General features: G+C 43.4%; 1 pseudogene; it reads left to right on the top strand.

The window, feature by feature from the left end:
- Positions 1 to 10483: 10483 nt before the first annotated feature.
- The window catches only part of LOC123038243 (pentatricopeptide repeat-containing protein At3g22470, mitochondrial-like), a 37105-nt pseudogene continuing 36514 nt past the window's right edge, over positions 10484 to 11074 (top strand).

The following is an 11074-nucleotide window of genomic DNA, read 5'->3' as shown; positions in this document are numbered from 1 at the left end:
CGAACCCGAGAATTAAATATAACTTAATGCCGGAAACGGCATGAGTCGGAGTACAATTGGGGAAGGTTACATGTGGGGCGTTACACTTATATACAAGGCAGTTTATATATTTTGATATCTGACTTTCTACTTTCCAATCCGCACTAACTATTACGGAGGGAGTAGATGGGAATATTTTGATATAATCCCATTTCCACGGTATCTTCTCCTTTCCATATTTAATCATTATAAGGATTTTCTTTTGGGTTTATCACTTTACTCGCCGTCATATGATATTTTCTGCTGTGCCTTCTATACAAGGCAGTATATATATCTTGAACCCGTGAGATATGGGTTGCATCACAAAGGGATGTTTGTGATAGACAACTTTTCGCACACATTCAATGTCGACTAATCATCTATGATGTCGATCACATCGTAAACGTTGTGTCACAACATAGCGCATGCGATAGAGCTATCATCCAACACAATTTGGGATGTTTTATGTATCGCAAATGCTCCAGGATCCACGTGTGGGATAGTATGGGGGCATCACATACAAATGCTTTTGTCAACACATCTACATCGTCAAGCCCTATCACACACAGTTATCTTGCATTGTGTGAGATGGACCCCGCTCCCTTCGCACACCTTCGCAAGGCAATGGTTCAAAACTGTATCAGTGAAAATGGGTTTAAACCATTTGCTTAGGACATAATTTCACTAGTGCATGACCAACCTTGCGGTGTTCCCTTCAAGGAGTTGTGTAGCATAGCAGCGCAGACAATGCCCGTGCCCACCGCAGATTGAGTTGAGGGATGGATCAATGTAACCAGTATTTCATAATTAAATGGTAGACTACAACAAATATTTTTATTCTTTCCAAATTTAGGCGACCAAATCATGATTATTCATACCCAAATGATAGATTGTTGAGGTGGCTATTCATAACGAATAGACCAAATCTATCAAGCGGTCAACTGGAAGGGTCCGCCATAGAAGAACTTGCCATTGATCACGGAACTGATGGAGTATGTGTCTGCCCTAGTCATATACGCGGACAAGTTGGGGGACAAGAGTGAAGCTTGCCCGTTCTGATCAATAATCTGGATGTTGCTGAAAGACGCCGCCATGGCCGTGGACATGGCTTTGTCCGTTGGGAGGTAGCCCCCATTGGAACCAAATCTCTAGTGCGAGAGGCCACCACGCCGCCAATATGTATATGGGTCGCCCGATCTGCCAAGCCACCAGGGAACAACGACTTGGGATAACGACCGATCAGCGTAGGCTCACGTTGGTTAAGCCCACAATGCACCATCCAGCGACGCACCATCCTACAATATCATATCATATAATTAAGCTATTGCATGACACAAATTTATAATTTGGTAACATCATTTTTATATTTTTCCTGCTTGGATCTGTATATGTACACTAAGCTATTTTGTTGACAGGTACCTTGAGGAGTTTGATTGTGATGGTTTGCTTGGTTCCGTTGGGGCTGGAGAGGGGTTCGATGATGTCGCCAAGAACTAAGGCCGCGCCAGCCTCAGGCTGGAAACCTACCGCACACTAGCTAAGTGTCCGTGCGTTGCCACAGACTAACAAATATATATATACAAAGAGAAAATTCATGTGACATGAGAGTCAAAGGCCATTTTTATGGGATGATATCTCATGGTCATGATCTAGTAGGTACATACATCTCATCATTGTCTTTCTTCCACACTCCATGTCTGAGCTACCACGCAACACTCGACTTCCTTCTCCCACCATGCATGCTTTTATCTCCTACCTCTACCTTGCACGACAGTACCAAGTTTCTTGTCCAACTATCATAATGTTCTCCGGTAGGGCACCCCCTTAGATTATTACTGACTTGTACATGTTACAAATAAGATCAACGAAAATGGATACTAAATTTCTGATGAGAAATGAGAATTCAGGGCAATATCTTCCCAAGAAAATAATAATTCCAAGACAATCTTTTTATACCTTTTGTCAACATTGGGACACACATTCCACACAATAAGCATGCAATGATGTTGATACTTGATTAATTGTCAATATATGTCTACAATAAAGATAACTTTACTCAAAACCGCCTACCTTAGCCAAATCAACAAATCTCTTTCATTAATGCAATTTTCTTTAGGAAACAAATAATAGATTCTTTCCTACCTTAGCCAAAGCAACGGATCTCTTTCATTAATGCAATTTGCTTTAGCAAACAAATAATAGATTCTTTCCTACCTTAGCCAAATCAACGGATCTCTCTCATTAATGCAATTTGCTTTAGGAAACAAATAATAGATTCTTTCCTACCTTAGCCAAATCAACGGATCTCTCTCATTAATGCAATTTTCTTTAGGAAACAAATAATAGATTCTTTCCTACCTTAGCCAAATCAACGGATCTCTTTCATTAATGCAATTTGCTTTAGCAAACAAATAATAGATTCTTTCCTACCTTAGCCAAATCAACGGATCTCTCCCATTAATGCAATTTGCTTTAGGAAACAAATAATAGATTCTTTCCTACCTTAGCCAAATCAACGGATCTCTCTTATTAATGCAATTTTCTTTAGGAAACAAATAATAAATTCTTTCCTACCTTAGCCAAATCAATGGATCTCTTTCATTAATGCAATTTTCTTTAGCAAACAAATAATAGATTCTTTCCTACCTTAGCCAAATCAACGGATCTCTCCCATTAATGCAATTTGCTTTAGGAAACAAATAATAGATTCTTTCCTACCTTAGCCAAATCAACGGATCTCTCTCATTAATGTAATTTTCTTTAGGAAACAAATAATAGATTCTTTCCTACCTTAGCCAAATCAACGGATCTCTTCCATTAATGCAATCGGTACCTGCCCGTTTATAACGTGTCTAGTTAGGAAACTTTGGAAAAGTTAGGAAAGTTTTTATTGTGAGGGTAAAAAAATCAATGTGAGGAGATATGGTGGTGGGATATGAGACGAAAATAAACCGGACGAAAATAAACCAGACAAAATATAACCAGACGAAAATAAACCATGGACGCAATTCTACCAACTGCTCCATTAGGAGTAGAGATTAGGTGTTGCCACAACGCGTTTGGAACCCATCAGTCTGCATGCAACAAACAAAAACAGGAAAAAAAAATTGAGGAAAGGCCATCATGGCTAGCTTTATTAAAACTTAAATAATGTTTACATCGTCTACGAGCTTACTGACAATTAAAGTCAGGGGGCTCGTCCAACCAACTAAATGAAGTCTTATTACAGTAACTAAAATGAGCTAGTATATGAGCCACTTGATTACAGGATCTATAACAATGCTTATAAACGACCTTCCCTATTGAAGTACTAGTGTCCAAACATTCTGCGAATATTGCCGCCGCCGAGTCCCACCATATAGTTTGTCCATCACAATAATTGATTACTTGCAAAGAATCTGATTCAGCTTCTACCCGGTTACTCCCAAAGGAGTTAGCAAAAATCAGCCCGTCTCGCATGGCCAACGCTTCTGTTGTTATTGCATCCACCGCAACAGGTATAAACTTGCATTGGGCTCCCAAGAAATTACCTTTGTCATCACGCAGGATAGCCGCCGTAGCACCTACCCCTTCGTCCGAGTAGTACGCCGCATCAACATTTAACTTAATGAACCGAGGGTCCGGCTTACACCACTTTGCTTCAGGGGAAATTCTCACCAGCGATGTAGCCCTCTGATGGTTGCTTGAGATTGATAACACAGAGAGTGCCCATCTCCAAGGGGGAGGAATTGATTCATTGTGCGTCACTTTTCTACGGATCCACCAAAGGTACCAGCCCCCAACGGCTATTACTTGTTTGAAGTTAATTATTGGGTGCATCTCAAGCTGTTGGTCGGGCAATGATAAGATAAATTCCAAGATCGCAGACCCCAATCTATCAACCTGGATCGCTTGGTCGATGATATTTGTGATGCCCAGCATCGTCCACAAGTGTCGTCCATTCGAGCATAAGAACATTTAAGTGACGGATATCCTCGGCCCCTTGATGACAGATAGGACAAGCACCATTGGAACCAATGTGCATGTTAGTAAGTATAGCTCTTAGTGGGATAACTCCTTGCAGTGCTCGCCAACAAAAACAGGAATATTACTATTACATGTGCACTAACCAAGAAGGTAAAGGAGGCCGCACATACTTACCGTCCAAAAAGCACCTAAATGAGTGCGTGAATCACCACCGTACAAGTGTGGGTAAACCTAGCCAGTAGAAATTCAAGTTAGGTGGCTACATATGTAAGAGTATTGTAAGATCTGCATTGTATTGATTCATGTACCTCCGAGCCGATTTTGATGACGTTCTGATCGGCTGCACCGTCTTCTCCACTAGAGATATGGACACCAGCCGAACTGTACTGATTGCTGCTTAGCGACAACGCGTAGACATCCATGGTCACGCTGACTCCATAGTAACCAGCCGATTCTCCCGCTTGCAACCGGTGATAAGCAAACTATACGTGATCCATGCATTCCAAACGACAGTGCTTTTTTAGTAATATTAGCACATCACTGCTCGTAATATTTCAAGTTAAGTACACCCTCGACCCATATTACTTGCCGGTCAAATAAATGTATCTAGATGTATGCATCCTTTTGAGCGAAAAGTAATATGCATCAGAGGAAGTTATAATTCAATGGATGCCAATTAAGCTTACGTGAAAGGGAGAACACTAATCATGACGTGTATTAATTAAATAAGATAACGAGACTCGTATATACATACGGAGTAGGTTATAAAGGAATCATATTTACTCGCATCCGCCAATCGTCCTTGAAGCAATCCGGGTGTTTGACTAAAAATATTTGTGTCGTTGTTGAACTTGTGAATAAAAAATAAGGTAAAGTTAGTGGCCTATTAATCAAAATAGTACAGTACTAGCTTAGCTATGACGACACGTATGGTACGCACATACCTGTTGGCTTGTCGGGTCGAGTCCATTGGCTCCACAGACGAAAGGCAGCACCAGCACGGCGACGATAGAAAAGTATGCCATGGCGACTCGCTTGGCAGCTATGTTGATTTTTGCTGTCATTGGCAGAGGAAGCCCCGCAATTTATAGGGGTGTTTGATTTTGGTTCAAATTAGGCATGCACTGCACGATATAATGGAGATGGATTCGTATATGCGACTGTCCTTCTATAAAAGGCAGTTTCTATATTGTGATATCTGGCCTTCTATTTTCGAACCATTAGAGTTACTACTTGGAAATATATTTCGATTTTGATTCTGATTGAGTCCATCTATATCGTGCAGTTTCTATATTTCGAACCATGTATATAGGCTTTGGTGCGATTAGAGTTTTAGAAAAGGCAGTTTCTATATTGTGATATCTGGCCTTCTATTTTCGAACCATTAGCAAAAGAGCCCGTCTGAAAGATGCATGCAGCCATATTATTAATTATTCGCAAAGATCATACAAGGTGATATATCAATAAGCCTGAAGTCACCATCTTGACAACGCTGTTGCTACTCCTATCCCGTTGCTGAAGGTGTGCCGAATGTTCAGACCTAATACCAAACAAACATCGCACCAAAGCCTACATACATCCGCATGGTGTTCCAACAAAAATTTCACAGTTTTATCTTGTTCGTTGGTAGCAGCTTGATGGAGTGGTGTACCACGGCCACAGTCTATGTCAACAGGTACTCGTTTGAGAGTAGGAACTCAGTAACCTTACAGCTTCCTGCGGTGAATAACATAATTGCACAAGTCATGTAGCTACATATCTGATTGTACAACAGCAAGTAACTGCTAGTATAATAACCACCATAGTGTCATCATAAATGAGAAAAAAAACATTCATATGAAAAATGATCACAATTTTTCTTCTTCTACGATATTAATGCAGTAAACATACCCATATAGTGTCTTACACAGAGATGCGCTTGGTGATATAAAAACAAATTGCATGGGTGAGGGGCCAGGGGAGCTACCTAGGCATGCCGCGTGGTGGAGAAATGTGCGTCCTTTAGCATTTGCTTTTGTTAGATCACCGCCATGATCAAGCACATACTTCACAGTAGAAACATCGCTAGACTGAGCAGATGACATAAAGGGTGTCAGACCTGCAAAGTCTGCAATTGAAAATCACAACAACGCAATTCAGACATCTCATGGTGCGAAACATAGACATGACAGGTGCCAATTTCTAGAAAAAGACGGAAGAGTTAGAGAAAGACCTCCTACTCAAAAGGGCCAGACATGTAAGGAAGTTAAGAGATGCACCCGAAGATATAAAACTGTTATCAAAAGGGTCCGACATGTGTGTATGTCCGTGGGATGCATGCACTGTCAATGGTGTTAAGTTCCGTACCGTGGCTGAAAAGCACTGAGGGACTCAAAATTCGGACATCATGATGAAGGTAGGTGTTGAGAATTCTGAAGAAGAGAGGAAACTATACGGGGTGCTGAAGCAAGTTCTTGAGGTCACTTACAAAGACAAATCAGTATTTCTGTTTAGATGTGATTGGTTTGACATTGATGGACTGAAAAGGGAAAGCTTGAAGATGAAGTCTGATGACTTTTTCTAGAAGCGTGAATACTTCCGCATTTTGATACCAGGACGCTCCATTCATGTTGGCGTCCCAAGCTACGACATGTATTTACTTGGAGCACACAAAGTTTGGTTACCCATGGAAGGTGGTTGTGCCTATTGGGTCCAGAGGCACACATGATTTTCCAGATGTCAGTTAATCTGCATGTATCCAAAGCATCCCAAAAAGAATCCATCTGGGCTTGACTTCGGTTTCCAATTCCATCGTGCTAATGGGCATGGATTACCTTGTTGAAATCACCGATGGCTATCCATGGGAAAGTGCTCACTCCTGTAATTCCTCGGAGCATGTCCCATGTTTTATATCTTTGGTTAACTTGGGACTCCCCATAAACGAATGTTACTCGTATTTGTATATCAACAAGATCATCAACAACAACATCAATATGATACTCCGAGTAACCAAGAACTTCAACTTTTATTGAATCTTTCCAAAAAATTCCTAGACCCCCACTTCTATAAGAACTACTAATTGCATAGCTTTCATCAAAACCAAGAGTACCAACCAAACTCTCAACATGAGGTCCCTCTATTTGAGTTTATAAAATACATAGTATAGACAGGGCATACTGCTTCGCTAGATCACGAAGCTTTCGAACTGTCGCGCGTTTGCCAGGCCCACGACAGTTCCAACATAGAATACTCATTGCGCTAGGCGCGACCCCCCTTGGGACCCGCCAAACCCACATCAGTTGGTTTGTTTGCTGTAGCATTCTTCTCCTTTCCCTTCTCAATGACCTGTGGAGTTTGCTTGTTCCTTTTTTGCTCTTGTTTTGACGAGGGACTCGCAGACACCGTTGGAGGCGGGAGGGCAAGAAGATTGCTCCCCTCTAAAGTTTGATTAGTAGCTAGCATCACCACGGCTGGATCTTGCGAGGCTCCCCTCTTCCTGTTTTTGTCAGCATCCTCCATCTGAAAATCACCAGGCTTACCCATCGAGAGGTCATCATCATAAGGTTGGTGCTCTTGGTTATTCCCTCTTCCTCGGCCTCTACCAGAGCCCGAGTGGCCCCTGCCTCGTCCACCACCAAAGCCCCTTCCTTCACCTGGGCCGCGACCTAGACCCCTAAACCATGATGCATGTAGATCCTTGAAGACCAGAGCTCCAGGAAGGTGGATGCCATCTCCACATTCCTTGTATTTATGACCCAGATGGTCACATACATCGCACCAATCTGGCAACCTTTCGTATTTGACCCTGAAAATCTCCCTGACGATCCCTTTCTGCCTCTTGATGACAAGTGACACCGCGTTCTTGAGTGCCTTTGTAACATCTATCTTGATACGGACTATGAAAAAATTACCCTCAAAGTCTTGAGATTTTGGCTCGGCATAGATGTACTCACCCACTATAGACGACAGCAACTTTAGTTTGCAGAAGTACCCCTCAAGTAGGTCATGGATTTGGATCCATATGTCCACCTTATTCAGCTCAATCATGGACGGTTTTGTGAAGCCATCATACGGTGCAATTACCACAGTTTCCCCCTTAAAGGTCCATGGCCCCGCCTCCATTACACGTTCGCAGTCGTCGAGACACGAGAACTGAAGGGTGTATAGGTTCTCTTCCAGCGGGCAGAATTTCACCTCTTGTGCTAGATCCCACGCCACACGCATATTGCGGAAGAAGCAGTACTGGCTAAAGGGTTTATCCGTATGGACGCACCCCAACGCCATCCATCTAGTGGCCTCCTCCGGGAGCTCATCAGCCTCGATCACCACGTGTTCTAGGTCGTACTCCTTTAGACCTAATTCCTTCATCATCGCCTCCATGTCGCTCATGGCTGTAGCCGAGCTTGAAGACGGATCTGCCATCTGGTGAAACTCTCACCCAAAGAAGAAAATGTTCCATGAGCGATGGATCCCTAGCGTCTCCCTCAGATCGCCTTCCCAAGGCCTAGCCCCAGTGACAAATGACCGACGAGGAGGGCAGGGGAACGAAGGTCTCCAAAGTGATCGCCGTCGCCTGGAGGAAGGTTACCCTAACGAGAGGCGAATCCTTGTTTATCTTCTTGTTTAATTACGTAGTAAGTAGGAACGAATGAATCGATTGCTGGCTCCCTTCCTCGCTAAATGAGGCCCAGCCGATTGAATTTTTTTATCACCGGAAATATGTTGGGCCATGGCCTGCATGTATACCTGTGGACGGGCCCATTGATGTTGGGGGCCTGGGGGCAGCCACCCCTGCCACCCAGGGCCCGCCCTGTGTCCATGTAATAGACACGGGGGCCCTTAAAAAAATGTAATGTGCACCGGTCTTGCCGATGGTCATGGTACAATCCACCGGCGAGGGTGGCGCGAACAAGGAGGGTTGCGCTGGCTCTTTGTCTGTCGCGTCCTTCATTGGGACGCCGCCATCCTCCAGCTGCTTGCCGGCCTGCCAGCCAGCAATAATGGCGGTCATCTCCTTCTGCTCCGGCGTCAGCCCGTCCCAGAGAGCTTTGGCGCACAAGAAATCCATGGCGGGGGTGGTGCGTTGAGGAGAAAGGGATTAGAGGCGGATGAATTCTGGTATGGGCGAGCAGCAGTTTATATAGCAATGATGGGCGGCAGAGGGACGAATAAGTGGCGCCAGAGTAGCCACCTTGGCAACCGTGTGTCATAATGTGGGTGGCAGACGGACGAACGATCGGCCGTCGTATCATTTGAACACGGATCAATTGCCTGCACCGGGAAGCAGAGCGGGCCACGCTCTCTCCGCGGGTGTGCCGCTTCAATGCCGACACCAGTGATTAGTCGCATCCGCTCTGGCCGAGCATGAATGCGACACTAATACTCTGGAGCGATGCTGACCGTTTTGGGAGGGAAGCACGTGTGGGCGAGGGATGAGCTTTGAGTGGGCAGGGCGGTCAAAAACAGGCGTGGCAGCGGTCCAGACGTTCGCAAGACCACGTTAGATGACTTCCATGATTTAGACAGCATGATCCGAATATATACAAACGTTTTGAGGTCGTGAATGGAGATGCCTAAGCCCACAAATTACGCTAGCCCACTATCGTGGCGCTTGTTCTCTAATTAATAGGAAATCCGTACAATAATTAAACATGGAAAGGGAGAGATATAATATAATAGCATGCAGGAAAAGACATCAAAATATTTCCAAGTAGTAACATGTAGCACGGGTTAGAAAATAGAAGGCTAGACATCAAAGTATATAAACTGCCTTTTTTAGGGGAAATAAACTGCCTTTTATAGAAGGGCAATCGCATATACGAATCCATCTCCATTATAGCGTGCAGTGCATGCCTAAAATCAAGCGAAACCAAGCACCCCTATAAATTGTGGCGCTTCTTCTGCCAAAGATCGACATAGCTGACGGACAAGTCGTCGTCATGGCTTACTTTTCTATTTCTATCGTCGCCGTGCTGCTTTTTGTCTGTGGAGCCAATGGATTCTACCCAACAAGCCAAGAGGTATGTGCGTTTGTACCAAGCGTCGTAATAGCAAAGCTAGTACTGTTTTGATCAACATGCCACTAATTTATCTTATTTTTTATTCATAAGTTCAACAACGAAACAGATTTTTTTATTCAAACACCGGGATTGCCTCACGGATTGGCGGATGCGAGTAAATCTGAGTCCTATAAAACCTATGACGTATGTACATACGAGTCTCATTATCTTATTTAATACCTCATGATTACTTGTTTCCCTTTCAATTACTATATGCTATTAGTACTTTTTTTTGAATTGTTTGGATTGGTTATCACATATCACGTGGTTACTATTAGTATTTTCTTTGCGGGGAATAATATTACTAACAGTGATATGCGTGGATGTTCATTTGGTTTGAATAATTTTACTAAAATTTTATTCTTGGTCGTTTGCCATGCATGCATGCATCACGTACGTAGTCGGCTTATCACCGGTTGCAAGCGTTTGAATCGGCTGGTTACTATGGAGTGAGCGTGACCATGGATGTGTACGCGTTGTCGCTAAGCAACAATCAATACAGTTCGGCTGGTGTCCAAGTCTCTAGTGGAGAAGACGGTGCAGCCGATGAGAACGCCATCAAAATCGGGTGGGAGGTACACGCATCATATATACTACTACAATGGTGATCTTAATAGTCTTATACAGTATAAGTTGTCACCTATTTTAATTTTGCACTGGCTAGGTTTTCCCACGCATGTACGGTGATTCACGCACCCATTTAGGTGCTGTTTGGACGGTACGTATTATGAGTCCAGCATTGAGCGCTCCTTTAATTTTCTTAATTATTAGTGCATATGTACGAGCAATATTTAAGTTTTCTTTTTCTTTTTCCATGCAGACTAATGGCTCCGAAAAGCGCTGTGGCAACACAAAATGTCCAGGTTTCCAGCCTGAGGCTGGCGCGACCTTAGTTCTTGGCGACATCATTGAATCCGTCTCCCGGCCCAACGGAACCAAGCAAACCATCACAATCAAACTCCTCAAGGTAGGGGTCAACAAGAATATCTTGGTGTACATATACAAACGCTCTAAGCAGCAAAAATATAAGAAATATCTTGCCAAATTATAAA

Source organism: Triticum aestivum, chromosome 2A, assembly GCF_018294505.1.
Source record: "Triticum aestivum cultivar Chinese Spring chromosome 2A, IWGSC CS RefSeq v2.1, whole genome shotgun sequence".
Lineage (NCBI taxonomy): Eukaryota > Viridiplantae > Streptophyta > Magnoliopsida > Poales > Poaceae > Triticum > Triticum aestivum.
This window is presented reverse-complemented; position numbering and strand designations above follow the sequence as displayed.